The sequence below is a fragment of the Genypterus blacodes genome, unplaced genomic scaffold (genome assembly GCF_046128005.1).
Source record: "Genypterus blacodes isolate CSIRO-AG114 ecotype Tasmania unplaced genomic scaffold, CSIRO-AGI_Gbla_v1 ptg000073l_1, whole genome shotgun sequence".
Classification (NCBI taxonomy): domain Eukaryota; kingdom Metazoa; phylum Chordata; class Actinopteri; order Ophidiiformes; family Ophidiidae; genus Genypterus; species Genypterus blacodes.
The window spans coordinates 1,071,071-1,098,177 of NW_027466883.1; the positions used below are offsets into that span (position 1 = coordinate 1,071,071).

Sequence of the window (27,107 nt, forward strand, 5' to 3'; positions counted from 1 at the left end):
GAGGCGTGGGTTCAAATCCCACCGCTGCCATGTCCATCTTCTTAGCATCCATGAGATTTGATGTGTTTGTGCCAAGTATCAAACTGCAGACCTTTCAAGGGCTTTTCAGGTCCTCCAGTGTACTATTCAAATTCCACCACAACCAATCATGCCGTAACTCTTGAACAAAAGGCCTTTTGTTACAACAACATGCCCACAATTGTTGCCTAACCTCCACCATACCTCCACCGAGGACGAGAAAATTTAGACTTTTCTTTCCATCCTTTGCAATTCACCACTCTAATTCTAACATAGTGTGAGTAGAGAGGGAAAACATGTGATCTAACTGACACAAACAAACAGTGTACTGTTTCTGGCATATCCAAGTTATTTGCCAAAAAATGTACAGCGTTTGAGGTTTGTCGGCACATTGCACCTGCAAAGCTAATCAAGAGTCCTACTCTTTTAATATGCACATTGTGTCAGTCTCCTTTGAGACTATCAAAAATTGCCGTAGCCGACTATATTGCAAGTCGTCATGGCGGGGTATTGGGTAAAGTTTTCAACTAGCAATAATCGCGCCTAGGATAGACCTCATGGGCTACGATACTGCCACTGCGCAAGGCTGACAACACAGCTGAGAGAAGACGGCAGTGTGTCAGCTCCACATACTGCATGTCAGGGTTTAACACAAATACATCTCTGCCGTAAGTAATACACCGTATATACAGTATATAATTCATACCGATATGAAGCATACAGGCCACATACATGAAACTCAAATGTATAAGAATACATCACCACTAAATAAAGAGTGGTCTAAAATTTAAATATTAAACCGATAAAGACCCTGTGATACAATGGTGACCTGTCCAAGCTTTTACCTGGCTCTCGAGCAATGCATGCCGAGACAGAGTCCAACTCCCGAACACCCTGTGCAGTGTATTGGTCGAAACCTTACCAGAACACAAACAATCTCCAACAAAGTGTGTTGAATCAACTATCAGTTTTATTGGAAACAAGCAAATAATGTTGACCGTCATGCAACCATTTCCATTCTGGAAATTTCAAAGGTTAAACACAGTGTTGACATAGACATTGGAGAATTTTAAGGTCCCTTCATTTCAACCATGAGATTGCGTACCTCCGCCAAGGCCGAGAAAATTTAGACTTTTCTTTTCATCCTCTGCAATTCGGCATTCTAATTCTAACATAGTGTGGCTTAAGGCCAGTAAAGAGGGAAAACATGTGGTCTACCTGACGCAAACACGTTGAAATTTTTCAAAATTGTTTGCATCTCGTTGCATTCGTTGCTTGTACTTGTGACAGGCAGTGACAATAAAGTTGAATCTAATCCAATCTAATCTCATTTGGCTGCTTTTTGTATTGGTGAGGGATTTGATTGAACCACGTGTGTAGCATTCAACTGAAAGGTAGTGTGGCCGAGCGGTCCAAGGCGCTGTATTCAGGTTCCAGTCTCTACGGAGGCGTGGGTTCAAATCCCACCGCTGCCATGTCCATCTTCTTAGCATCCATGAGATTTGATGTGTTTGTGCCAAGTATCAAACTGCAGACCTTTCAAGGGCTTTTCAGGTCCTCCAGTGTACTATTCAAATTCCACCACAACCAATCATGCCGTAACTCTTGAACAAAAGGCCTTTTGTTACAACAACATGCCCACAATTGTTGCCTAACCTCCACCATACCTCCACCGAGGACGAGAACATTTAGATTTTTCTTTCCATCCTTTGCAATTCACCACTCTAATTCTAACATAGTGTGAGTAGAGAGGGAAAACATGTGATCTAACTGACACAAACAAACAGTGTACTGTTTCTGGCATATCCAAGTTATTTGCCAAAAAATGTACAGCGTTTGAGGTTTGTCGGCACATTGCACCTGCAAAGCTAATCAAGAGTCCTACTCTTTTAATATGCACATTGTGTCAGTCTCCTTTGAGACTATCAAAAATTGCCGTAGCCGACTATATTGCAAGTCGTCATGGCGGGGTATTGGGTAAAGTTTTCAACTAGCAATAATCGCGCCTCGGATAGACCTCATGAGCTACGATACTGCCACTGCGCAAGGCTGACGACACAGCTGAGAGAAGACAGCAGTGTGTCAGCTCCACATACTGTATGTCAGGGTTTAACACAAATACATCTCTGCCGTAAGTAATACACCGTATATACAGTATATAATTCATACCGATATGAAGCATACAGGCCACATACATGAAACTCAAATGTATAAGAATACATCACCACTAAATAAAGAGTGGTCTAAAATTTAAATATTAAACCGATAAAGACCCTGTGATACAATGGTGACCTGTCCAAGCTTTTACCTGGCTCTCGAGCAATGCATGCCGAGACAGAGTCCAACTCCCGAACACCCTGTGCAGTGTATTGGTCGAAACCTTACCAGAACACAAACAATCTCCAACAAAGTGTGTTGAATCAACTATCAGTTTTATTGGAAACAAGCAAATAATGTTGACCGTCATGCAACCATTTCCATTCTGGAAATTTCAAAGGTTAAACACAGTGTTGACATAGACATTGGAGAATTTTAAGGTCCCTTCATTTCAACCATGAGATTGCGTACCTCCGCCAAGGCCGAGAAAATTTAGACTTTTCTTTTCATCCTCTGCAATTCGGCATTCTAATTCTAACATAGTGTGGCTTAAGGCCAGTAAAGAGGGAAAACATGTGGTCTACCTGACGCAAACACGTTGAAATTTTTCAAAATTGTTTGCATCTCGTTGCATTCGTTGCTTGTACTTGTGACAGGCAGTGACAATAAAGTTGAATCTAATCTAATCTAATCTCATTTGGCTGCTTTTTGTATTGGTGAGGGATTTGATTGAACCACGTGTGTAGCATTCAACTGAAAGGTAGTGTGGCCGAGCGGTCCAAGGCGCTGGATTCAGGTTCCAGTCTCTACGGAGGCGTGGGTTCAAATCCCACCGCTGCCATGTCCATCTTCTTAGCATCCATGAGATTTGATGTGTTTGTGCCAAGTATCAAACTGCAGACCTTTCAAGGGCTTTTCAGGTCCTCCAGTGTACTATTCAAATTCCACCACAACCAATCATGCCGTAACTCTTGAACAAAAGGCCTTTTGTTACAACAACATGCCCACAATTGTTGCCTAACCTCCACCATACCTCCACCGAGGACGAGAACATTTAGATTTTTCTTTCCATCCTTTGCAATTCACCACTCTAATTCTAACATAGTGTGAGTAGAGAGGGAAAACATGTGATCTAACTGACACAAACAAACAGTGTACTGTCTCTGGCATATCCAAGTTATTTGCCAAAAAATGTACAGCGTTTGAGGTTTGTCGGCACATTGCACCTGCAAAGCTAATCAAGAGTCCTACTCTTTTAATATGCACATTGTGTCAGTCTCCTTTGAGACTATCAAAAATTGCCGTAGCCGACTATATTGCAAGTCGTCATGGCAGGGTATTGGGTAAAGTTTTCAACTAGCAATAATCGCGCCTCGGATAGACATCATGGGCTACGATACTGCCACTGCGCAAGGCTGACAACACAGCTGAGAGAAGACGGCAGTGTGTCAGCTCCACATACTGTATGTCAGGGTTTAACACAAATACATCTCTGCCGTAAGTAATACACCGTATATACAGTATATAATTCATACCGATATGAAGCATACAGGCCACATACATGAAACTCAAATGTATAAGAATACATCACCACTAAATAAAGAGTGGTCTAAAATTTAAATATTAAACCGATAAAGACCCTGTGATACAATGGTGACCTGTCCAAGCTTTTACCTGGCTCTCGAGCAATGCATGCCGAGACAGAGTCCAACTCCCAAACACCCTGTGCAGTGTATTGGTCGAAACCTTACCAGAACACAAACAATCTCCAACAAAGTGTGTTGAATCAACTATCAGTTTTATTGGAAACAAGCAAATAATGTTGACCGTCATGCAACCATTTCCATTCTGGAAATTTCAAAGGTTAAACACAGTGTTGACATAGACATTGGAGAATTTTAAGGTCCCTTCATTTCAACCATGAGATTGCGTACCTCCGCCAAGGCCGAGAAAATTTAGACTTTTCTTTTCATCCTCTGCAATTCGGCATTCTAATTCTAACATAGTGTGGCTTAAGGCCAGTAAAGAGGGAAAACATGTGGTCTACCTGACGCAAACACGTTGAAATTTTTCAAAATTGTTTGCATCTCGTTGCATTCGTTGCTTGTACTTGTGACAGGCAGTGACAATAAAGTTGAATCTAATCTAATCTAATCTCATTTGGCTGCTTTTTGTATTGGTGAGGGATTTGATTGAACCACGTGTGTAGCATTCAACTGAAAGGTAGTGTGGCCGAGCGGTCCAAGGCGCTGGATTCAGGTTCCAGTCTCTACGGAGGCGTGGGTTCAAATCCCACCGCTGCCATGTCCATCTTCTTAGCATCCATGAGATTTGATGTGTTTGTGCCAAGTATCAAACTGCAGACCTTCCAAGGGCTTTTCAGGTCCTCCAGTGTACTATTCAAATTCCACCACAACCAATCATGCCGTAACTCTTGAACGAAAGGCCTTTTGTTACAAAGACACGCCCACAATTGTCGCCAGACTAAGAATGCACTGCTTCACTTGTTGTGTATTTACCATTGTCAACATTGAACCCAGGATACGCCGTTCAGTTTTGGAGGAATTCTTTTTCACCCCTCCAATGCTGTCAGGGTTTGAAGGTGCGACGCTGCTGACGGTCCACAGAACTTCACCCAAGGAGCAGAGTGGCGCAGCGGAAGCGTGCTGGGCCCATAACCCAGAGGTCGATGGATCGAAACCATCCTCTGCTAAGTGCACCCTTCCTAAATGCCTGAGGACCACGGGTGTCCATTTTTTAATACACATTGCATTGGCTTGGCTGATCCTTTCTTCAAACAAAACTCCATCCATCCTCCTCCATGTTAAAGTTTTAATCATTGTTTGCATCTCATCTGTCTGCTCTTTGCATTGGTGAGGGCCGAGCTGTCCAAGGCGCTGGATTCAGGTTCCAGTCTCTACGGAGGCGTGGGTTCAAATCCCACCGCTGCCATGTCCATCTTCTTAGCATCCATGAGATTTGATGTGTTTGTGCCAAGTATCAAACTGCAGACCTTTCAAGGGCTTTTCAGGTCCTCCAGTGTACTATTCAAATTCCACCACAACCAATCATGCCGTAACTCTTGAACAAAAGGCCTTTTGTTACAACAACATGCCCACAATTGTTGCCTAACCTCCACCATACCTCCACCGAGGACGAGAACATTTAGATTTTTCTTTCCATCCTTTGCAATTCACCATTCTAATTCTAACATAGTGTGAGTAGAGAGGGAAAACATGTGATCTAACTGACACAAACAAACAGTGTACTGTTTCTGGCATATCCAAGTTATTTGCCAAAAAATGTACAGCGTTTGAGGTTTGTCGGCACATTGCACCTGCAAAGCTAATCAAGAGTCCTACTCTTTTAATATGCACATTGTGTCAGTCTCCTTTGAGACTATCAAAAATTGCCGTAGCCGACTATATTGCAAGTCGTCATGGCGGGGTATTGGGTAAAGTTTTCAACTAGCAATAATCGCGCCTCGGATAGACCTCATGGGCTACGATACTGCCACTGCGCGAGGCTGACGACACAGCTGAGAGAAGACAGCAGTGTGTCAGCTCCACATACTGTATGTCAGGGTTTAACCCAAATACATCTCTGCCGTAAGTAATACACCGTATATACAGTATATAATTCATACCGATATGAAGCATACAGGCCACATACATGAAACTCAAATGTATAAGAATACATCACCACTAAATAAAGAGTGGTCTAAAATTTAAATATTAAACCGATAAAGACCCTGTGATACAATGGTGACCTGTCCAAGCTTTTACCTGGCTCTCGAGCAATGCATGCCGAGACAGAGTCCAACTCCCGAACACCCTGTGCAGTGTATTGGTCGAAACCTTACCAGAACACAAACAATCTCCAACAAAGTGTGTTGAATCAACTATCAGTTTTATTGGAAACAAGCAAATAATGTTGACCGTCATGCAACCATTTCCATTCTGGAAATTTCAAAGGTTAAACACAGTGTTGACATAGACATTGGAGAATTTTAAGGTCCCTTCATTTCAACCATGAGATTGCGTACCTCCGCCAAGGCCGAGAAAATTTAGACTTTTCTTTTCATCCTCTGCAATTCGGCATTCTAATTCTAACATAGTGTGGCTTAAGGCCAGTAAAGAGGGAAAACATGTGGTCTACCTGACGCAAACACGTTGAAATTTTTCAAAATTGTTTGCATCTCGTTGCATTCGTTGCTTGTACTTGTGACAGGCAGTGACAATAAAGTTGAATCTAATCCAATCTAATCTCATTTGGCTGCTTTTTGTATTGGTGAGGGATTTGATTGAACCACGTGTGTAGCATTCAACTGAAAGGTAGTGTGGCCGAGCGGTCCAAGGCGCTGGATTCAGGTTCCAGTCTCTACGGAGGCGTGGGTTCAAATCCCACCGCTGCCATGTCCATCTTCTTAGCATCCATGAGATTTGATGTGTTTGTGCCAAGTATCAAACTGCAGACCTTCCAAGGGCTTTTCAGGTCCTCCAGTGTACTATTCAAATTCCACCACAACCAATCATGCCGTAACTCTTGAACAAAAGGCCTTTTGTTACAAAGACACGCCCACAATTGTCGCCAGACTAAGAATGCACTGCTTCACTTGTTGTGTATTTACCATTGTCAACATTGAACCCAGGATACGCCGTTCAGTTTTGGAGGAATTCTTTTTCACCCCTCCAATGCTGTCAGGGTTTGAAGGTGCGACGCTGCTGACGGTCCACAGAACTTCACCCAAGGAGCAGAGTGGCGCAGCGGAAGCGTGCTGGGCCCATAACCCAGAGGTCGATGGATCGAAACCATCCTCTGCTAAGTGCACCCTTCCTAAATGCCTGAGGACCACGGGTGTCCATTTTTTAATACACATTGCATTGGCTTGGCTGATCCTTTCTTCAAACAAAACTCCATCCATCCTCCTCCATGTTAAAGTTTTAATCATTGTTTGCATCTCATCTGTCTGCTCTTTGCATTGGTGAGGGCCGAGCTGTCCAAGGCGCTGGATTCAGGTTCCAGTCTCTACGGAGGCGTGGGTTCAAATCCCACCGCTGCCATGTCCATCTTCTTAACATCCATGAGATTTGATGTGTTTGTGCCAAGTATCAAACTGCAGACCTTTCAAGGGCTTTTCAGGTCCTCCAGTGTACTATTCAAATTCCACCACAACCAATCATGCCGTAACTCTTGAACAAAAGGCCTTTTGTTACAACAACATGCCCACAATTGTTGCCTAACCTCCACCATACCTCCACCGAGGACGAGAACATTTAGATTTTTCTTTCCATCCTTTGCAATTCACCACTCTAATTCTAACATAGTGTGAGTAGAGAGGGAAAACATGTGATCTAACTGACACAAACAAACAGTGTACTGTTTCTGGCATATCCAAGTTATTTGCCAAAAAATGTACAGCGTTTGAGGTTTGTCGGCACATTGCACCTGCAAAGCTAATCAAGAGTCCTACTCTTTTAATATGCACATTGTGTCAGTCTCCTTTGAGACTATCAAAAATTGCCGTAGCCGACTATATTGCAAGTCGTCATGGCGGGGTATTGGGTAAAGTTTTCAACTAGCAATAATCGCGCCTCGGATAGACCTCATGGGCTACGATACTGCCACTGCGCAAGGCTGACGACACAGCTGAGAGAAGACGGCAGTGTGTCAGCTCCACATACTGTATGTCAGGGTTTAACACAAATACATCTCTGCCGTAAGTAATACACCGTATATACAGTATATAATTCATACCGATATGAAGCATACAGGCCACATACATGAAACTCAAATGTATAAGAATACATCACCACTAAATAAAGAGTGGTCTAAAATTTAAATATTAAACCGATAAAGACCCTGTGATACAATGGTGACCTGTCCAAGCTTTTACCTGGCTCTCGAGCAATGCATGCCGAGACAGAGTCCAACTCCCGAACACCCTGTGCAGTGTATTGGTCGAAACCTTACCAGAACACAAACAATCTCCAACAAAGTGTGTTGAATCAACTATCAGTTTTATTGGAAACAAGCAAATAATGTTGACCGTCATGCAACCATTTCCATTCTGGAAATTTCAAAGGTTAAACACAGTGTTGACATAGACATTGGAGAATTTTAAGGTCCCTTCATTTCAACCATGAGATTGCGTACCTCCGCCAAGGCCGAGAAAATTTAGACTTTTCTTTTCATCCTCTGCAATTCGGCATTCTAATTCTAACATAGTGTGGCTTAAGGCCAGTAAAGAGGGAAAACATGTGGTCTACCTGACGCAAACACGTTGAAATTTTTCAAAATTGTTTGCATCTCGTTGCATTCGTTGCTTGTACTTGTGACAGGCAGTGACAATAAAGTTGAATCTAATCCAATCTAATCTCATTTGGCTGCTTTTTGTATTGGTGAGGGATTTGATTGAACCACGTGTGTAGCATTCAACTGAAAGGTAGTGTGGCCGAGCGGTCCAAGGCGCTGGATTCAGGTTCCAGTCTCTACGGAGGCGTGGGTTCAAATCCCACCGCTGCCATGTCCATCTTCTTAGCATCCATGAGATTTGATGTGTTTGTGCCAAGTATCAAACTGCAGACCTTCCAAGGGCTTTTCAGGTCCTCCAGTGTACTATTCAAATTCCACCACAACCAATCATGCCGTAACTCTTGAACAAAAGGCCTTTTGTTACAAAGACACGCCCACAATTGTCGCCAGACTAAGAATGCACTGCTTCACTTGTTGTGTATTTACCATTGTCAACATTGAACCCAGGATACGCCGTTCAGTTTTGGAGGAATTCTTTTTCACCCCTCCAATGCTGTCAGGGTTTGAAGGTGCGACGCTGCTGACGGTCCACAGAACTTCACCCAAGGAGCAGAGTGGCGCAGCGGAAGCGTGCTGGGCCCATAACCCAGAGGTCGATGGATCGAAACCATCCTCTGCTAAGTGCACCCTTCCTAAATGCCTGAGGACCACGGGTGTCCATTTTTTAATACACATTGCATTGGCTTGGCTGATCCTTTCTTCAAACAAAACTCCATCCATCCTCCTCCATGTTAAAGTTTTAATCATTGTTTGCATCTCATCTGTCTGCTCTTTGCATTGGTGAGGGCCGAGCTGTCCAAGGCGCTGGATTCAGGTTCCAGTCTCTACGGAGGCGTGGGTTCAAATCCCACCGCTGCCATGTCCATCTTCTTAACATCCATGAGATTTGATGTGTTTGTGCCAAGTATCAAACTGCAGACCTTTCAAGGGCTTTTCAGGTCCTCCAGTGTACTATTCAAATTCCACCACAACCAATCATGCCGTAACTCTTGAACAAAAGGCCTTTTGTTACAACAACATGCCCACAATTGTTGCCTAACCTCCACCATACCTCCACCGAGGACGAGAACATTTAGATTTTTCTTTCCATCCTTTGCAATTCACCACTCTAATTCTAACATAGTGTGAGTAGAGAGGGAAAACATGTGATCTAACTGACACAAACAAACAGTGTACTGTTTCTGGCATATCCAAGTTATTTGCCAAAAAATGTACAGCGTTTGAGGTTTGTCGGCACATTGCACCTGCAAAGCTAATCAAGAGTCCTACTCTTTTAATATGCACATTGTGTCAGTCTCCTTTGAGACTATCAAAAATTGCCGTAGCCGACTATATTGCAAGTCGTCATGGCGGGGTATTGGGTAAAGTTTTCAACTAGCAATAATCGCGCCTCGGATAGACCTCATGGGCTACGATACTGCCACTGCGCAAGGCTGACGACACAGCTGAGAGAAGACGGCAGTGTGTCAGCTCCACATACTGTATGTCAGGGTTTAACACAAATACATCTCTGCCGTAAGTAATACACCGTATATACAGTATATAATTCATACCGATATGAAGCATACAGGCCACATACATGAAACTCAAATGTATAAGAATACATCACCACTAAATAAAGAGTGGTCTAAAATTTAAATATTAAACCGATAAAGACCCTGTGATACAATGGTGACCTGTCCAAGCTTTTACCTGGCTCTCGAGCAATGCATGCCGAGACAGAGTCCAACTCCCGAACACCCTGTGCAGTGTATTGGTCGAAACCTTACCAGAACACAAACAATCTCCAACAAAGTGTGTTGAATCAACTATCAGTTTTATTGGAAACAAGCAAATAATGTTGACCGTCATGCAACCATTTCCATTCTGGAAATTTCAAAGGTTAAACACAGTGTTGACATAGACATTGGAGAATTTTAAGGTCCCTTCATTTCAACCATGAGATTGCGTACCTCCGCCAAGGCCGAGAAAATTTAGACTTTTCTTTTCATCCTCTGCAATTCGGCATTCTAATTCTAACATAGTGTGGCTTAAGGCCAGTAAAGAGGGAAAACATGTGGTCTACCTGACGCAAACACGTTGAAATTTTTCAAAATTGTTTGCATCTCGTTGCATTCGTTGCTTGTACTTGTGACAGGCAGTGACAATAAAGTTGAATCTAATCCAATCTAATCTCATTTGGCTGCTTTTTGTATTGGTGAGGGATTTGATTGAACCACGTGTGTAGCATTCAACTGAAAGGTAGTGTGGCTGAGCGGTCCAAGGCGCTGGATTCAGGTTCCAGTCTCTACGGAGGCGTGGGTTCAAATCCCACCGCTGCCATGTCCATCTTCTTAGCATCCATGAGATTTGATGTGTTTGTGCCAAGTATCAAACTGCAGACCTTTCAAGGGCTTTTCAGGTCCTCCAGTGTACTATTCAAATTCCACCACAACCAATCATGCCGTAACTCTTGAACAAAAGGCCTTTTGTTACAAAGACACGCCCACAATTGTCGCCAGACTAAGAATGCACTGCTTCACTTGTTGTGTATTTACCATTGTCAACATTGAACCCAGGATACGCCGTTCAGTTTGGAGGAATTCTTTTTCACCCCTCCAATGCTGTCAGGGTTTGAAGTTGCGACGCTGCTGACGGTCCACAGAACTTCACCCAAGGAGCAGAGTGGCGCAGCGGAAGCGTGCTGGGCCCATAACCCAGAGGTCGATGGATCGAAACCATCCTCTGCTAAGTGCACCCTTCCTAAATGCCTGAGGACCACGGGTGTCCATTTTTTAATACACATTGCATTGGCTTGGCTGATCCTTTCTTCAAACAAAACTCCATCCATCCTCCTCCATGTTAAAGTTTTAATCATTGTTTGCATCTCATCTGTCTGCTCTTTGCATTGGTGAGGGCCGAGCTGTCCAAGGCGCTGGATTCAGGTTCCAGTCTCTACGGAGGCGTGGGTTCAAATCCCACCGCTGCCATGTCCATCTTCTTAGCATCCATGAGATTTGATGTGTTTGTGCCAAGTATCAAACTGCAGACCTTTCAAGGGCTTTTCAGGTCCTCCAGTGTACTATTCAAATTCCACCACAACCAATCATGCCGTAACTCTTGAACAAAAGGCCTTTTGTTACAACAACATGCCCACAATTGTCGCCAGACTAAGAATGCACTTCTTCACTTGTTGTGTATTTACCATTGTCAACATTGAACCCAGGATACGCCGTTCAGTTTTGGAGGAATTCTTTTTCACCCCTCCAATGCTGTCAGGGTTTGAAGGTGCGACGCTGCTGACGGTCCACAGAACATCACCCAAGGAGCAGAGTGGCGCAGCGGAAGCGTGCTGGGCCCATAACCCAGAGGTCGATGGATCGAAACCATCCTCTGCTAAGTGCACCCTTCCTAAATGCCTGAGGACCACGGGTGTCCATTTTTTAATACACATTGCATTGGCTTGGCTGATCCTTTCTTCAAACAAAACTCCATCCATCCTCCTCCATGTTAAAGTTTTAATCATTGTTTGCATCTCATCTGTCTGCTCTTTGCATTGGTGAGGGCCGAGCTGTCCAAGGCGCTGGATTCAGGTTCCAGTCTCAACGGAGGCGTGGGTTCAAATCCCACCGCTGCCATGTCCATCTTCTTAGCATCCATGAGATTTGATGTGTTTGTGCCAAGTATCAAACTGCAGACCTTTCAAGGGCTTTTCAGGTCCTCCAGTGTACTATTCAAATTCCACCACAACCAATCATGCCGTAACTCTTGAACAAAAGGCCTTTTGTTACAACAACATGCCCACAATTGTTGCCTAACCTCCACCATACCTCCACCGAGGACGAGAACATTTAGATTTTTCTTTCCATCCTTTGCAATTCACCACTCTAATTCTTACATAGTGTGAGTAGAGAGGGAAAACATGTGATCTAACTGACACAAACAAACAGTGTACTGTTTCTGGCATATCCAAGTTATTTGCCAAAAAATGTACAGCGTTTGAGGTTTGTCGGCACATTGCACCTGCAAAGCTAATCAAGAGTCCTACTCTTTTAATATGCACATTGTGTCAGTCTCCTTTGAGACTATCAAAAATTGCCGTAGCCGACTATATTGCAAGTCGTCATGGCGGGGTATTGGGTAAAGTTTTCAACTAGCAATAATCGCGCCTCGGATAGACCTCATGGGCTACGATACTGCCACTGCGCGAGGCTGACGACACAGCTGAGAGAAGACAGCAGTGTGTCAGCTCCACATACTGCATGTCAGGGTTTAACACAAATACATCTCTGCCGTAAGTAATACACCGTATATACAGTATATAATTCATACCGATATGAAGCATACAGGCCACATACATGAAACTCAAATGTATAAGAATACATCACCACTAAATAAAGAGTGGTCTAAAATTTAAATATTAAACCGATAAAGACCCTGTGATACAATGGTGACCTGTCCAAGCTTTTACCTGGCTCTCGAGCAATGCATGCCGAGACAGAGTCCAACTCCCGAACACCCTGTGCAGTGTATTGGTCGAAACCTTACCAGAACACAAACAATCTCCAACAAAGTGTGTTGAATCAACTATCAGTTTTATTGGAAACAAGCAAATAATGTTGACCGTCATGCAACCATTTCCATTCTGGAAATTTCAAAGGTTAAACACAGTGTTGACATAGACATTGGAGAATTTTAAGGTCCCTTCATTTCAACCATGAGATAGCGTACCTCCGCCAAGGCCGAGAAAATTTAGACTTTTCTTTTCATCCTCTGCAATTCGGCATTCTAATTCTAACATAGTGTGGCTTAAGGCCAGTAAAGAGGGAAAACATGTGGTCTACCTGACGCAAACACGTTGAAATTTTTCAAAATTGTTTGCATCTCGTTGCATTCGTTGCTTGTACTTGTGACAGGCAGTGACAATAAAGTTGAATCTAATCCAATCTAATCTCATTTGGCTGCTTTTTGTATTGGTGAGGGATTTGATTGAACCACGTGTGTAGCATTCAACTGAAAGGTAGTGTGGCCGAGCGGTCCAAGGCGCTGGATTCAGGTTCCAGTCTCTACGGAGGCGTGGGTTCAAATCCCACCGCTGCCATGTCCATCTTCTTAGCATCCATGAGATTTGATGTGTTTGTGCCAAGTATCAAACTGCAGACCTTCCAAGGGCTTTTCAGGTCCTCCAGTGTACTATTCAAATTCCACCACAACCAATCATGCCGTAACTCTTGAACAAAAGGCCTTTTGTTACAAAGACACGCCCACAATTGTCGCCAGACTAAGAATGCACTGCTTCACTTGTTGTGTATTTACCATTGTCAACATTGAACCCAGGATACGCCGTTCAGTTTTGGAGGAATTCTTTTTCACCCCTCCAATGCTGTCAGGGTTTGAAGGTGCGACGCTGCTGACGGTCCACAGAACTTCACCCAAGGAGCAGAGTGGCGCAGCGGAAGCGTGCTGGGCCCATAACCCAGAGGTCGATGGATCGAAACCATCCTCTGCTAAGTGCACCCTTCCTAAATGCCTGAGGACCACGGGTGTCCATTTTTTAATACACATTGCATTGGCTTGGCTGATCCTTTCTTCAAACAAAACTCCATCCATCCTCCTCCATGTTAAAGTTTTAATCATTGTTTGCATCTCATCTGTCTGCTCTTTGCATTGGTGAGGGCCGAGCTGTCCAAGGCGCTGGATTCAGGTTCCAGTCTCTACGGAGGCGTGGGTTCAAATCCCACCGCTGCCATGTCCATCTTCTTAGCATCCATGAGATTTGATGTGTTTGTGCCAAGTATCAAACTGCAGACCTTTCAAGGGCTTTTCAGGTCCTCCAGTGTACTATTCAAATTCCACCACAACCAATCATGCCGTAACTCTTGAACAAAAGGCCTTTTGTTACAACAACATGCCCACAATTGTTGCCTAACCTCCACCATACCTCCACCGAGGACGAGAACATTTAGATTTTTCTTTCCATCCTTTGCAATTCACCACTCTAATTCTAACATAGTGTGAGTAGAGAGGGAAAACATGTGATCTAACTGACACAAACAAACAGTGTACTGTTTCTGGCATATCCAAGTTATTTGCCAAAAAATGTACAGCGTTTGAGGTTTATCGGCACATTGCACCTGCAAAGCTAATCAAGAGTCCTACTCTTTTAATATGCACATTGTGTCAGTCTCCTTTGAGACTATCAAAAATTGCCGTAGCCGACTATATTGCAAGTCGTCATGGCGGGGTATTGGGTAAAGTTTTCAATTAGCAATAATCGCGCCTCTGATAGACCTCATGGGCTACGATACTGCCACTGCGCAAGGCTGACGACACAGCTGAGAGAAGACAGCAGTGTGTCAGCTCCACATACTGTATGTCAGGGTTTAACACAAATACATCTCTGCCGTAAGTAATACACCGTATATACAGTATATAATTCATACCGATATGAAGCATACAGGCCACATACATGAAACTCAAATGTATAAGAATACATCACCACTAAATAAAGAGTGGTCTAAAATTTAAATATTAAACCGATAAAGACCCTGTGATACAATGGTGACCTGTCCAAGCTTTTACCTGGCTCTCGAGCAATGCATGCCGAGACAGAGTCCAACTCCCGAACACCCTGTGCAGTGTATTGGTCGAAACCTTACCAGAACACAAACAATCTCCAACAAAGTGTGTTGAATCAACTATCAGTTTTATTGGAAACAAGCAAATAATGTTGACCGTCATGCAACCATTTCCATTCTGGAAATTTCAAAGGTTAAACACAGTGTTGACATAGACATTGGAGAATTTTAAGGTCCCTTCATTTCAACCATGAGATTGCGTACCTCCGCCAAGGCCGAGAAAATTTAGACTTTTCTTTTCATCCTCTGCAATTCGGCATTCTAATTCTAACATAGTGTGGCTTAAGGCCAGTAAAGAGGGAAAACATGTGGTCTACCTGACGCAAACACGTTGAAATTTTTCAAAATTGTTTGCATCTCGTTGCATTCGTTGCTTGTACTTGTGACAGGCAGTGACAATAAAGTTGAATCTAATCCAATCTAATCTCATTTGGCTGCTTTTTGTATTGGTGAGGGATTTGATTGAACCACGTGTGTAGCATTCAACTGAAAGGTAGTGTGGCCGAGCGGTCCAAGGCGCTGGATTCAGGTTCCAGTCTCTACGGAGGCGTGGGTTCAAATCCCACCGCTGCCATGTCCATCTTCTTAGCATCCATGAGATTTGATGTGTTTGTGCCAAGTATCAAACTGCAGACCTTCCAAGGGCTTTTCAGGTCCTCCAGTGTACTATTCAAATTCCACCACAACCAATCATGCCGTAACTCTTGAACAAAAGGCCTTTTGTTACAAAGACAGGCCCACAATTGTCGCCAGACTAAGAATGCACTGCTTCACTTGTTGTGTATTTACCATTGTCAACATTGAACCCAGGATACGCCGTTCAGTTTTGGAGGAATTCTTTTTCACCCCTCCAATGCTGTCAGGGTTTGAAGGTGCGACGCTGCTGACGGTCCACAGAATTTCACCCAAGGAGCAGAGTGGCGCAGCGGAAGCGTGCTGGGCCCATAACCCAGAGGTCGATGGATCGAAACCATCCTCTGCTAAGTGCACCCTTCCTAAATGCCTGAGGACCACGGGTGTCCATTTTTTAATACACATTGCATTGGCTTGGCTGATCCTTTCTTCAAACAAAACTCCATCCATCCTCCTCCATGTTAAAGTTTTAATCATTGTTTGCATCTCATCTGTCTGCTCTTTGCATTGGTGAGGGCCGAGCTGTCCAAGGCGCTGGATTCAGGTTCCAGTCTCTACGGAGGCGTGGGTTCAAATCCCACCGCTGCCATGTCCATCTTCTTAGCATCCATGAGATTTGATGTGTTTGTGCCAAGTATCAAACTGCAGACCTTTCAAGGGCTTTTCAGGTCCTCCAGTGTACTATTCAAATTCCACCACAACCAATCATGCCGTAACTCTTGAACAAAAGGCCTTTTGTTACAACAACATGCCCACAATTGTTGCCTAACCTCCACCATACCTCCACCGAGGACGAGAACATTTAGATTTTTCTTTCCATCCTTTGCAATTCACCACTCTAATTCTAACATAGTGTGAGTAGAGAGGGAAAACATGTGATCTAACTGACACAAACAAACAGTGTACTGTTTCTGGCATATCCAAGTTATTTGCCAAAAAATGTACAGCGTTTGAGGTTTGTCGGCACATTGCACCTGCAAAGCTAATCAAGAGTCCTACTCTTTTAATATGCACATTGTGTCAGTCTCCTTTGAGACTATCAAAAATTGCCGTAGCCGACTATATTGCAAGTCGTCATGGCGGGGTATTGGGTAAAGTTTTCAATTAGCAATAATCGCGCCTCTGATAGACCTCATGGGCTACGATACTGCCACTGCGCAAGGCTGACGACACAGCTGAGAGAAGACAGCAGTGTGTCAGCTCCACATACTGTATGTCAGGGTTTAACACAAATACATCTCTGCCGTAAGTAATACACCGTATATACAGTATATAATTCATACCGATATGAAGCATACAGGCCACATACATGAAACTCAAATGTATAAGAATACATCACCACTAAATAAAGAGTGGTCTAAAATTTAAATATTAAACCGATAAAGACCCTGTGATACAATGGTGACCTGTCCAAGCTTTTACCTGGCTCTCGAGCAATGCATGCCGAGACAGAGTCCAACTCCCGAACACCCTGTGCAGTGTATTGGTCGAAACCTTACCAGAACACAAACAATCTCCAACAAAGTGTGTTGAATCAACTATCAGTTTTATTGGAAACAAGCAAATAATGTTGACCGTCATGCAACCATTTCCATTCTGGAAATTTCAAAGGTTAAACACAGTGTTGACATAGACATTGGAGAATTTTAAGGTCCCTTCATTTCAACCATGAGATTGCGTACCTCCGCCAAGGCCGAGAAAATTTAGACTTTTCTTTTCATCCTCTGCAATTCGGCATTCTAATTCTAACATAGTGTGGCTTAAGGCCAGTAAAGAGGGAAAACATGTGGTCTACCTGACGCAAACACGTTGAAATTTTTCAAAATTGTTTGCATCTCGTTGCATTCGTTGCTTGTACTTGTGACAGGCAGTGACAATAAAGTTGAATTTAATCTAATCTAATCTCATTTGGCTGCTTTTTGTATTGGTGAGGGATTTGATTGAACCACGTGTGTAGCATTCAACTGAAAGGTAGTGTGGCCGAGCGGTCCAAGGCGCTGGATTCAGGTTCCAGTCTCTACGGAGGCGTGGGTTCAAATCCCACTGCTGCCATGTCCATCTTCTTAGCATCCATGAGATTTGATGTGTTTGTGCCAAGTATCAAACTGCAGACCTTCCAAGGGCTTTTCAGGTCCTCCAGTGTACTATTCAAATTCCACCACAACCAATCATGCCGTAACTCTTGAACAAAAGGCCTTTTGTTACAAAGACACGACCACAATTGTCGCCAGACTAAGAATGCACTGCTTCACTTGTTGTGTATTTACCATTGTCAACATTGAACCCAGGATACGCCGTTCAGTTTTGGAGGAATTCTTTTTCACCCCTCCAATGCTGTCAGGGTTTGAAGGTGCGACGCTGCTGACGGTCCACAGAACTTCACCCAAGGAGCAGAGTGGCGCAGCGGAAGCGTGCTGGGCCCATAACCCAGAGGTCGATGGATCGAAACCATCCTCTGCTAAGTGCACCCTTCCTAAATGCCTAAGGACCACGGGTGTCCATTTTTTAATACACATTGCATTGGCTTGGCTGATCCTTTCTTCAAACAAAACTCCATCCATCCTCCTCCATGTTAAAGTTTTAATCATTGTTTGCATCTCATCTGTCTGCTCTTTGCATTGGTGAGGGCCGAGCTGTCCAAGGCGCTGGATTCAGGTTCCAGTCTCTACGGAGGCGTGGGTTCAAATCCCACCGCTGCCATGTCCATCTTCTTAGCATCCATGAGATTTGATGTGTTTGTGCCAAGTATCAAACTGCAGACCTTTCAAGGGCTTTTCAGGTCCTCCAGTGTACTATTCAAATTCCACCACAACCAATCATGCCGTAAGTCTTGAACAAAAGGCCTTTTGTTACAACAACATGCCCACAATTGTTGCCTAACCTCCACCATACCTCCACCGAGGACGAGAACATTTAGATTTTTCTTTCCATCCTTTGCAATTCACCACTCTAATTCTAACATAGTGTGAGTAGAGAGGGAAAACATGTGATCTAACTGACACAAACAAACAGTGTACTGTTTCTGGCATATCCAAGTTATTTGCCAAAAAATGTACAGCGTTTGAGGTTTGTCGGCACATTGCACCTGCAAAGCTAATCAAGAGTCCTACTCTTTTAATATGCACATTGTGTCAGTCTCCTTTGAGACTATCAAAAATTGCCGTAGCCGACTATATTGCAAGTCGTCATGGCGGGGTATTAGGTAAAGTTTTCAACTAGCAATAATCGCGCCTCGGATAGACCTCATGGGCTACGATACTGCCACTGCGCAAGGCTGACCACACAGCTGAGAGAAGACGGCAGTGTGTCAGCTCCACATACTGTATGTCAGGGTTTAACACAAATACATCTCTGCTGTAAGTAATACACCGTATATACAGTATATAATTCATACCGATATGAAGCATACAGGCCACATACATGAAACTCAAATGTATAAGAATACATCACCACTAAATAAAGAGTGGTCTAAAATTTAAATATTAAACCGATAAAGACCCTGTGATACAATGGTGACCTGTCCAAGCTTTTACCTGGCTCTCGAGCAATGCATGCCGAGACAGAGTCCAACTCCCGAACACCCTGTGCAGTGTATTGGTCGAAACCTTACCAGAACACAAACAATCTCCAACAAAGTGTGTTGAATCAACTATCAGTTTTATTGGAAACAAGCAAATAATGTTGACCGTCATGCAACCATTTCCATTCTGGAAATTTCAAAGGTTAAACACAGTGTTGACATAGACATTGGAGAATTTTAAGGTCCCTTCATTTCAACCATGAGATTGCGTACCTCCGCCAAGGCCGAGAAAATTTAGACTTTTCTTTTCATCCTCTGCAATTCGGCATTCTAATTCTAACATAGTGTGGCTTAAGGCCAGTAAAGAGGGAAAACATGTGGTCTACCTGACGCAAACACGTTGAAATTTTTCAAAATTGTTTGCATCTCGTTGCATTCGTTGCTTGTACTTGTGACAGGCAGTGACAATAAAGTTGAATCTAATCCAATCTAATCTCATTTGGCTGCTTTTTGTATTGGTGAGGGATTTGATTGAACCACGTGTGTAGCATTCAACTGAAAGGTAGTGTGGCTGAGCGGTCCAAGGCGCTGGATTCAGGTTCCAGTCTCTACGGAGGCGTGGGTTCAAATCCCACCGCTGCCATGTCCATCTTCTTAGCATCCATGAGATTTGATGTGTTTGTGCCAAGTATCAAACTGCAGACCTTCCAAGGGCTTTTCAGGTCCTCCAGTGTACTATTCAAATTCCACCACAACCAATCATGCCGTAACTCTTGAACAAAAGGCCTTTTGCTACAAAGACACGCCCACAATTGTCGCCAGACTAAGAATGCACTGCTTCACTTGTTGTGTATTTACCATTGTCAACATTGAACCCAGGATACGCCGTTCAGTTTGGAGGAATTCTTTTTCACCCCTCCAATGCTGTCAGGGTTTGAAGGTGCGACGCTGCTGACGGTCCACAGAACATCACCCAAGGAGCAGAGTGGCGCAGCGGAAGCGTGCTGGGCCCATAACCCAGAGGTCGATGGATCGAAACCATCCTCTGCTAAGTGCACCCTTCCTAAATGCCTGAGGACCACGGGTGTCCATTTTTTAATACACATTGCATTGGCTTGGCTGATCCTTTCTTCAAACAAAACTCCATCCATCCTCCTCCATGTTAAAGTTTTAATCATTGTTTGCATCTCATCTGTCTGCTCTTTGCATTGGTGAGGGCCGAGCTGTCCAAGGCGCTGGATTCAGGTTCCAGTCTCTACGGAGGCGTGGGTTCAAATCCCACCGCTGCCATGTCCATCTTCTTAGCATCCATGAGATTTGATGTGTTTGTGCCAAGTATCAAACTGCAGACCTTTCAAGGGCTTTTCAGGTCCTCCAGTGTACTATTCAAATTCCACCACAACCAATCATGCCGTAACTCTTGAACAAAAGGCCTTTTGTTACAACAACATGCCCACAATTGTTGCCTAACCTCCACCATACCTCCACCGAGGACGAGAACATTTAGATTTTTCTTTCCATCCTTTGCAATTCACCACTCTAATTCTAACATAGTGTGAGTAGAGAGGGAAAACATGTGATCTAACTGACACAAACAAACAGTGTACTGTTTCTGGCATATCCAAGTTATTTGCCAAAAAATGTACAGCGTTTGAGGTTTGTCGGCACATTGCACCTGCAAAGCTAATCAAGAGTCCTACTCTTTTAATATGCACATTGTGTCAGTCTCCTTTGAGACTATCAAAAATTGCCGTAGCCGACTATATTGCAAGTCGTCATGGCGGGGTATTGGGTAAAGTTTTCAACTAGCAATAATCGCGCCTCGGATAGACCTCATGGGCTACGATACTGCCACTGCGCAAGGCTGACGACACAGCTGAGAGAAGACGGCAGTGTGTCAGCTCCACATACTGTATGTCAGGGTTTAACACAAATACATCTCTGCCGTAAGTAATACACCGTATATACAGTATATAATTCATACCGATATGAAGCATACAGGCCACATACATGAAACTCAAATGTATAAGAATACATCACCACTAAATAAAGAGTGGTCTAAAATTTAAATATTAAACCGATAAAGACCCTGTGATACAATGGTGACCTGTCCAAGCTTTTACCTGGCTCTCGAGCAATGCATGCCGAGACAGAGTCCAACTCCCGAACACCCTGTGCAGTGTATTGGTCGAAACCTTACCAGAACACAAACAATCTCCAACAAAGTGTGTTGAATCAACTATCAGTTTTATTGGAAACAAGCAAATAATGTTGACCGTCATGCAACCATTTCCATTCTGGAAATTTCAAAGGTTAAACACAGTGTTGACATAGACATTGGAGAATTTTAAGGTCCCTTCATTTCAACCATGAGATTGCGTACCTCCGCCAAGGCCGAGAAAATTTAGACTTTTCTTTTCATCCTCTGCAATTCGGCATTCTAATTCTAACATAGTGTGGCTTAAGGCCAGTAAAGAGGGAAAACATGTGGTCTACCTGACGCAAACACGTTGAAATTTTTCAAAATTGTTTGCATCTCGTTGCATTCGTTGCTTGTACTTGTGACAGGCAGTGACAATAAAGTTGAATTTAATCTAATCTAATCTCATTTGGCTGCTTTTTGTATTGGTGAGGGATTTGATTGAACCACGTGTGTAGCATTCAACTGAAAGGTAGTGTGGCCGAGCGGTCCAAGGCGCTGGATTCAGGTTCCAGTCTCTACGGAGGCGTGGGTTCAAATCCCACCGCTGCCATGTCCATCTTCTTAGCATCCATGAGATTTGATGTGTTTGTGCCAAGTATCAAACTGCAGACCTTCCAAGGGCTTTTCAGGTCCTCCAGTGTACTATTCAAATTCCACCACAACCAATCATGCCGTAACTCTTGAACAAAAGGCCTTTTGTTACAAAGACACGCCCACAATTGTCGCCAGACTAAGAATGCACTGCTTCACTTGTTGTGTATTTACCATTGTCAACATTGAACCCAGGATACGCCGTTCAGTTTTGGAGGAATTCTTTTTCACCCCTCCAATGCTGTCAGGGTTTGAAGGTGCGACGCTGCTGACGGTCCACAGAACATCACCCAAGGAGCAGAGTGGCGCAGCGGAAGCGTGCTGGGCCCATAACCCAGAGGTTGATGGATCGAAACCATCCTCTGCTAAGTGCACCCTTCCTAAATGCCTAAGGACCACGGGTGTCCATTTTTTAATACACATTGCATTGGCTTGGCTGATCCTTTCTTCAAACAAAACTCCATCCATCCTCCTCCATGTTAAAGTTTTAATCATTGTTTGCATCTCATCTGTCTGCTCTTTGCATTGGTGAGGGCCGAGCTGTCCAAGGCGCTGGATTCAGGTTCCAGTCTCTACGGAGGCGTGGGTTCAAATCCCACCGCTGCCATGTCCATCTTCTTAGCATCCATGAGATTTGATGTGTTTGTGCCAAGTATCAAACTGCAGACCTTTCAAGGGCTTTTCAGGTCCTCCAGTGTACTATTCAAATTCCACCACAACCAATCATGCCGTAACTCTTGAACAAAAGGCCTTTTGTTACAACAACATGCCCACAATTGTTGCCTAACCTCCACCATACCTCCACCGAGGACGAGAACATTTAGATTTTTCTTTCCATCCTTTGCAATTCACCACTCTAATTCTAACATAGTGTGAGTAGAGAGGGAAAACATGTGATCTAACTGACACAAACAAACAGTGTACTGTTTCTGGCATATCCAAGTTATTTGCCAAAAAATGTACAGCGTTTGAAGTTTGTCGGCACATTGCACCTGCAAAGCTAATCAAGAGTCCTACTCTTTTAATATGCACATTGTGTCAGTCTCCTTTGAGACTATCAAAAATTGCCGTAGCCGACTATATTGCAAGTCGTCATGGCGGGGTATTGGGTAAAGTTTTCAACTAGCAATAATCGCGCCTCGGATAGACCTCATGGGCTACGATACTGCCACTGCGCAAGGCTGACGACACAGCTGAGAGAAGACGGCAGTGTGTCAGCTCCACATACTGTATGTCAGGGTTTAACACAAATACATCTCTGCCGTAAGTAATACACCGTATATACAGTATATAATTCATACCGATATGAAGCATACAGGCCACATACATGAAACTCAAATGTATAAGAATACATCACCACTAAATAAAGAGTGGTCTAAAATTTAAATATTAAACCGATAAAGACCCTGTGATACAATGGTGACCTGTCCAAGCTTTTACCTGGCTCTCGAGCAATGCATGCCGAGACAGAGTCCAACTCCCGAACACCCTGTGCAGTGTATTGGTCGAAACCTTACCAGAACACAAACAATCTCCAACAAAGTGTGTTGAATCAACTATCAGTTTTATTGGAAACAAGCAAATAATGTTGACCGTCATGCAACCATTTCCATTCTGGAAATTTCAAAGGTTAAACACAGTGTTGACATAGACATTGGAGAATTTTAAGGTCCCTTCATTTCAACCATGAGATTGCGTACCTCCGCCAAGGCCGAGAAAATTTAGACTTTTCTTTTCATCCTCTGCAATTCGGCATTCTAATTCTAACATAGTGTGGCTTAAGGCCAGTAAAGAGGGAAAACATGTGGTCTACCTGACGCAAACACGTTGAAATTTTTCAAAATTGTTTGCATCTCGTTGCATTCGTTGCTTGTACTTGTGACAGGCAGTGACAATAAAGTTGAATCTAATCTAATCTAATCTCATTTGGCTGCTTTTTGTATTGGTGAGGGATTTGATTGAACCACGTGTGTAGCATTCAACTGAAAGGTAGTGTGGCCGAGCGGTCCAAGGCGCTGGATTCAGGTTCCAGTCTCTACGGAGGCGTGGGTTCAAATCCCACCGCTGCCATGTCCATCTTCTTAGCATCCATGAGATTTGATGTGTTTGTGCCAAGTATCAAACTGCAGACCTTTCAAGGGCTTTTCAGGTCCTCCAGTGTACTATTCAAATTCCACCACAACCAATCATGCCGTAACTCTTGAACAAAAGGCCTTTTGTTACAACAACATGCCCACAATTGTTGCCTAACCTCCACCATACCTCCACCGAGGACGAGAACATTTAGATTTTTCTTTCCATCCTTTGCAATTCACCACTCTAATTCTAACATAGTGTGAGTAGAGAGGGAAAACATGTGATCTAACTGACACAAACAAACAGTGTACTGTTTCTGGCATATCCAAGTTATTTGCCAAAAAATGTACAGCGTTTGAGGTTTGTCGGCACATTGCACCTGCAAAGCTAATCAAGAGTCCTACTCTTTTAATATGCACATTGTGTCAGTCTCCTTTGAGACTATCAAAAATTGCCGTAGCCGACTATATTGCAAGTCGTCATGGCGGGGTATTGGGTAAAGTTTTCAACTAGCAATAATCGCGCCTCGGATAGACCTCATGGGCTACGATACTGCCACTGCGCAAGGCTGACGACACAGCTGAGAGAAGACGGCAGTGTGTCAGCTCCACATACTGTATGTCAGGGTTTAACACAAATACATCTCTGCCGTAAGTAATACACCGTATATACAGTATATAATTCATACCGATATGAAGCATACAGGCCACATACATGAAACTCAAATGTATAAGAATACATCACCACTAAATAAAGAGTGGTCTAAAATTTAAATATTAAACCGATAAAGACCCTGTGATACAATGGTGACCTGTCCAAGCTTTTACCTGGCTCTCGAGCAATGCATGCCGAGACAGAGTCCAACTCCCGAACACCCTGTGCAGTGTATTGGTCGAAACCTTACCAGAACACAAACAATCTCCAACAAAGTGTGTTGAATCAACTATCAGTTTTATTGGAAACAAGCAAATAATGTTGACCGTCATGCAACCATTTCCATTCTGGAAATTTCAAAGGTTAAACACAGTGTTGACATAGACATTGGAGAATTTTAAGGTCCCTTCATTTCAACCATGAGATTGCGTACCTCCGCCAAGGCCGAGAAAATTTAGACTTTTCTTTTCATCCTCTGCAATTCGGCATTCTAATTCTAACATAGTGTGGCTTAAGGCCAGTAAAGAGGGAAAACATGTGGTCTACCTGACGCAAACACGTTGAAATTTTTCAAAATTGTTTGCATCTCGTTGCATTCGTTGCTTGTACTTGTGACAGGCAGTGACAATAAAGTTGAATCTAATCCAATCTAATCTCATTTGGCTGCTTTTTGTATTGGTGAGGGATTTGATTGAACCACGTGTGTAGCATTCAACTGAAAGGTAGTGTGGCCGAGCGGTCCAAGGCGCTGGATTCAGGTTCCAGTCTCTACGGAGGCGTGGGTTCAAATCCCACCGCTGCCATGTCCATCTTCTTAGCATCCATGAGATTTGATGTGTTTGTGCCAAGTATCAAACTGCAGACCTTCCAAGGGCTTTTCAGGTCCTCCAGTGTACTATTCAAATTCCACCACAACCAATCATGCCGTAACTCTTGAACAAAAGGCCTTTTGCTACAAAGACACGCCCACAATTGTCGCCAGACTAAGAATGCACTGCTTCACTTGTTGTGTATTTACCATTGTCAACATTGAACCCAGGATACGCCGTTCAGTTTGGAGGAATTCTTTTTCACCCCTCCAATGCTGTCAGGGTTTGAAGGTGCGACGCTGCTGACGGTCCACAGAACATCACCCAAGGAGCAGAGTGGCGCAGCGGAAGCGTGCTGGGCCCATAACCCAGAGGTCGATGGATCGAAACCATCCTCTGCTAAGTGCACCCTTCCTAAATGCCTGAGGACCACGGGTGTCCATTTTTTAATACACATTGCATTGGCTTGGCTGATCCTTTCTTCAAACAAAACTCCATCCATCCTCCTCCATGTTAAAGTTTTAATCATTGTTTGCATCTCATCAGTCTGCTCTTTGCATTGGTGAGGGCCGAGCTGTCCAAGGCGCTGGATTCAGGTTCCAGTCTCTACGGAGGCGTGGGTTCAAATCCCACCGCTGCCATGTCCATCTTCTTAGCATCCATGAGATTTGATGTGTTTGTGCCAAGTATCAAACTGCAGACCTTTCAAGGGCTTTTCAGGTCCTCCAGTGTACTATTCAAATTCCACCACAACCAATCATGCCGTAACTCTTGAACAAAAGGCCTTTTGTTACAACAACATGCCCACAATTGTTGCCTAACCTCCACCATACCTCCACCGAGGACGAGAACATTTAGATTTTTCTTTCCATCCTTTGCAATTCACCACTCTAATTCTAACATAGTGTGAGTAGAGAGGGAAAACATGTGATCTAACTGACACAAACAAACAGTGTACTGTTTCTGGCATATCCAAGTTATTTGCCAAAAAATGTACAGCGTTTGAGGTTTGTCGGCACATTGCACCTGCAAAGCTAATCAAGAGTCCTACTCTTTTAATATGCACATTGTGTCAGTCTCCTTTGAGACTATCAAAAATTGCCGTAGCCGACTATATTGCAAGTCGTCATGGCGGGGTATTGGGTAAAGTTTTCAACTAGCAATAATCGCGCCTCGGATAGACCTCATGGGCTACGATACTGCCACTGCGCAAGGCTGACGACACAGCTGAGAGAAGACGGCAGTGTGTCAGCTCCACATACTGTATGTCAGGGTTTAACACAAATACATCTCTGCCGTAAGTAATACACCGTATATACAGTATATAATTCATACCGATATGAAGCATACAGGCCACATACATGAAACTCAAATGTATAAGAATACATCACCACTAAATAAAGAGTGGTCTAAAATTTAAATATTAAACCGATAAAGACCCTGTGATACAATGGTGACCTGTCCAAGCTTTTACCTGGCTCTCGAGCAATGCATGCCGAGACAGAGTCCAACTCCCGAACACCCTGTGCAGTGTATTGGTCGAAACCTTACCAGAACACAAACAATCTCCAACA

The 27,107-nt window shown here is 43.6% G+C and overlaps 37 non-coding genes across 37 annotated transcripts; 23 read left to right on the plus strand and 14 right to left on the minus strand.

Annotated features, from left to right (window-relative positions):
* Window positions 1-465: 465 nt before the first annotated feature.
* On the minus strand, window positions 466-606 carry LOC143006489 (U4 spliceosomal RNA). Its single transcript, XR_012964323.1, has one exon. It is a non-coding gene; the product is annotated as a U4 spliceosomal RNA (small nuclear RNA).
* Window positions 607-1,411: 805 nt separating this feature from the next.
* On the plus strand, window positions 1,412-1,493 carry trnal-cag (transfer RNA leucine (anticodon CAG)). The gene has a single exon. It is a non-coding gene; the product is annotated as a tRNA-Leu (tRNA).
* Window positions 1,494-1,928: 435 nt separating this feature from the next.
* LOC143006479 (U4 spliceosomal RNA) lies at window positions 1,929-2,069 on the minus strand. Its single transcript, XR_012964314.1, has one exon. It is a non-coding gene; the product is annotated as a U4 spliceosomal RNA (small nuclear RNA).
* An 805-nt stretch (window positions 2,070-2,874) lies between these two features.
* Window positions 2,875-2,956, plus strand: trnal-cag (transfer RNA leucine (anticodon CAG)). Its single transcript has one exon. It is a non-coding gene; the product is annotated as a tRNA-Leu (tRNA).
* A 435-nt stretch (window positions 2,957-3,391) lies between these two features.
* On the minus strand, window positions 3,392-3,532 carry LOC143006432 (U4 spliceosomal RNA). The gene has a single exon (XR_012964271.1). It is a non-coding gene; the product is annotated as a U4 spliceosomal RNA (small nuclear RNA).
* Window positions 3,533-4,337: 805 nt separating this feature from the next.
* trnal-cag (transfer RNA leucine (anticodon CAG)) lies at window positions 4,338-4,419 on the plus strand. Its single transcript has one exon. It is a non-coding gene; the product is annotated as a tRNA-Leu (tRNA).
* Window positions 4,420-4,756: 337 nt separating this feature from the next.
* Window positions 4,757-4,828, plus strand: trnam-cau (transfer RNA methionine (anticodon CAU)). The gene has a single exon. It is a non-coding gene; the product is annotated as a tRNA-Met (tRNA).
* Window positions 4,829-5,502: 674 nt separating this feature from the next.
* LOC143006477 (U4 spliceosomal RNA) lies at window positions 5,503-5,643 on the minus strand. Its single transcript, XR_012964312.1, has one exon. It is a non-coding gene; the product is annotated as a U4 spliceosomal RNA (small nuclear RNA).
* An 805-nt stretch (window positions 5,644-6,448) lies between these two features.
* trnal-cag (transfer RNA leucine (anticodon CAG)) lies at window positions 6,449-6,530 on the plus strand. The gene has a single exon. It is a non-coding gene; the product is annotated as a tRNA-Leu (tRNA).
* A 337-nt stretch (window positions 6,531-6,867) lies between these two features.
* Window positions 6,868-6,939, plus strand: trnam-cau (transfer RNA methionine (anticodon CAU)). The gene has a single exon. It is a non-coding gene; the product is annotated as a tRNA-Met (tRNA).
* Window positions 6,940-7,613: 674 nt separating this feature from the next.
* On the minus strand, window positions 7,614-7,754 carry LOC143006442 (U4 spliceosomal RNA). The gene has a single exon (XR_012964280.1). It is a non-coding gene; the product is annotated as a U4 spliceosomal RNA (small nuclear RNA).
* Window positions 7,755-8,559: 805 nt separating this feature from the next.
* On the plus strand, window positions 8,560-8,641 carry trnal-cag (transfer RNA leucine (anticodon CAG)). Its single transcript has one exon. It is a non-coding gene; the product is annotated as a tRNA-Leu (tRNA).
* A 337-nt stretch (window positions 8,642-8,978) lies between these two features.
* trnam-cau (transfer RNA methionine (anticodon CAU)) lies at window positions 8,979-9,050 on the plus strand. Its single transcript has one exon. It is a non-coding gene; the product is annotated as a tRNA-Met (tRNA).
* A 674-nt stretch (window positions 9,051-9,724) lies between these two features.
* Window positions 9,725-9,865, minus strand: LOC143006443 (U4 spliceosomal RNA). The gene has a single exon (XR_012964281.1). It is a non-coding gene; the product is annotated as a U4 spliceosomal RNA (small nuclear RNA).
* An 805-nt stretch (window positions 9,866-10,670) lies between these two features.
* trnal-cag (transfer RNA leucine (anticodon CAG)) lies at window positions 10,671-10,752 on the plus strand. Its single transcript has one exon. It is a non-coding gene; the product is annotated as a tRNA-Leu (tRNA).
* A 336-nt stretch (window positions 10,753-11,088) lies between these two features.
* Window positions 11,089-11,160, plus strand: trnam-cau (transfer RNA methionine (anticodon CAU)). The gene has a single exon. It is a non-coding gene; the product is annotated as a tRNA-Met (tRNA).
* Window positions 11,161-11,736: 576 nt separating this feature from the next.
* On the plus strand, window positions 11,737-11,808 carry trnam-cau (transfer RNA methionine (anticodon CAU)). Its single transcript has one exon. It is a non-coding gene; the product is annotated as a tRNA-Met (tRNA).
* A 674-nt stretch (window positions 11,809-12,482) lies between these two features.
* LOC143006478 (U4 spliceosomal RNA) lies at window positions 12,483-12,623 on the minus strand. The gene has a single exon (XR_012964313.1). It is a non-coding gene; the product is annotated as a U4 spliceosomal RNA (small nuclear RNA).
* An 805-nt stretch (window positions 12,624-13,428) lies between these two features.
* trnal-cag (transfer RNA leucine (anticodon CAG)) lies at window positions 13,429-13,510 on the plus strand. Its single transcript has one exon. It is a non-coding gene; the product is annotated as a tRNA-Leu (tRNA).
* Window positions 13,511-13,847: 337 nt separating this feature from the next.
* Window positions 13,848-13,919, plus strand: trnam-cau (transfer RNA methionine (anticodon CAU)). The gene has a single exon. It is a non-coding gene; the product is annotated as a tRNA-Met (tRNA).
* Window positions 13,920-14,593: 674 nt separating this feature from the next.
* LOC143006427 (U4 spliceosomal RNA) lies at window positions 14,594-14,734 on the minus strand. The gene has a single exon (XR_012964267.1). It is a non-coding gene; the product is annotated as a U4 spliceosomal RNA (small nuclear RNA).
* Window positions 14,735-15,539: 805 nt separating this feature from the next.
* Window positions 15,540-15,621, plus strand: trnal-cag (transfer RNA leucine (anticodon CAG)). Its single transcript has one exon. It is a non-coding gene; the product is annotated as a tRNA-Leu (tRNA).
* Window positions 15,622-15,958: 337 nt separating this feature from the next.
* On the plus strand, window positions 15,959-16,030 carry trnam-cau (transfer RNA methionine (anticodon CAU)). Its single transcript has one exon. It is a non-coding gene; the product is annotated as a tRNA-Met (tRNA).
* A 674-nt stretch (window positions 16,031-16,704) lies between these two features.
* LOC143006428 (U4 spliceosomal RNA) lies at window positions 16,705-16,845 on the minus strand. Its single transcript, XR_012964268.1, has one exon. It is a non-coding gene; the product is annotated as a U4 spliceosomal RNA (small nuclear RNA).
* Window positions 16,846-17,650: 805 nt separating this feature from the next.
* trnal-cag (transfer RNA leucine (anticodon CAG)) lies at window positions 17,651-17,732 on the plus strand. Its single transcript has one exon. It is a non-coding gene; the product is annotated as a tRNA-Leu (tRNA).
* Window positions 17,733-18,069: 337 nt separating this feature from the next.
* Window positions 18,070-18,141, plus strand: trnam-cau (transfer RNA methionine (anticodon CAU)). The gene has a single exon. It is a non-coding gene; the product is annotated as a tRNA-Met (tRNA).
* Window positions 18,142-18,815: 674 nt separating this feature from the next.
* LOC143006469 (U4 spliceosomal RNA) lies at window positions 18,816-18,956 on the minus strand. Its single transcript, XR_012964305.1, has one exon. It is a non-coding gene; the product is annotated as a U4 spliceosomal RNA (small nuclear RNA).
* Window positions 18,957-19,761: 805 nt separating this feature from the next.
* On the plus strand, window positions 19,762-19,843 carry trnal-cag (transfer RNA leucine (anticodon CAG)). The gene has a single exon. It is a non-coding gene; the product is annotated as a tRNA-Leu (tRNA).
* A 336-nt stretch (window positions 19,844-20,179) lies between these two features.
* Window positions 20,180-20,251, plus strand: trnam-cau (transfer RNA methionine (anticodon CAU)). Its single transcript has one exon. It is a non-coding gene; the product is annotated as a tRNA-Met (tRNA).
* A 674-nt stretch (window positions 20,252-20,925) lies between these two features.
* LOC143006444 (U4 spliceosomal RNA) lies at window positions 20,926-21,066 on the minus strand. Its single transcript, XR_012964282.1, has one exon. It is a non-coding gene; the product is annotated as a U4 spliceosomal RNA (small nuclear RNA).
* Window positions 21,067-21,871: 805 nt separating this feature from the next.
* Window positions 21,872-21,953, plus strand: trnal-cag (transfer RNA leucine (anticodon CAG)). Its single transcript has one exon. It is a non-coding gene; the product is annotated as a tRNA-Leu (tRNA).
* A 1,083-nt stretch (window positions 21,954-23,036) lies between these two features.
* On the minus strand, window positions 23,037-23,177 carry LOC143006445 (U4 spliceosomal RNA). The gene has a single exon (XR_012964283.1). It is a non-coding gene; the product is annotated as a U4 spliceosomal RNA (small nuclear RNA).
* An 805-nt stretch (window positions 23,178-23,982) lies between these two features.
* On the plus strand, window positions 23,983-24,064 carry trnal-cag (transfer RNA leucine (anticodon CAG)). The gene has a single exon. It is a non-coding gene; the product is annotated as a tRNA-Leu (tRNA).
* Window positions 24,065-24,499: 435 nt separating this feature from the next.
* Window positions 24,500-24,640, minus strand: LOC143006446 (U4 spliceosomal RNA). Its single transcript, XR_012964284.1, has one exon. It is a non-coding gene; the product is annotated as a U4 spliceosomal RNA (small nuclear RNA).
* An 805-nt stretch (window positions 24,641-25,445) lies between these two features.
* Window positions 25,446-25,527, plus strand: trnal-cag (transfer RNA leucine (anticodon CAG)). The gene has a single exon. It is a non-coding gene; the product is annotated as a tRNA-Leu (tRNA).
* A 336-nt stretch (window positions 25,528-25,863) lies between these two features.
* Window positions 25,864-25,935, plus strand: trnam-cau (transfer RNA methionine (anticodon CAU)). The gene has a single exon. It is a non-coding gene; the product is annotated as a tRNA-Met (tRNA).
* Window positions 25,936-26,609: 674 nt separating this feature from the next.
* LOC143006447 (U4 spliceosomal RNA) lies at window positions 26,610-26,750 on the minus strand. The gene has a single exon (XR_012964285.1). It is a non-coding gene; the product is annotated as a U4 spliceosomal RNA (small nuclear RNA).
* Between the last annotated feature and the right edge of the window lie 357 nt (window positions 26,751-27,107).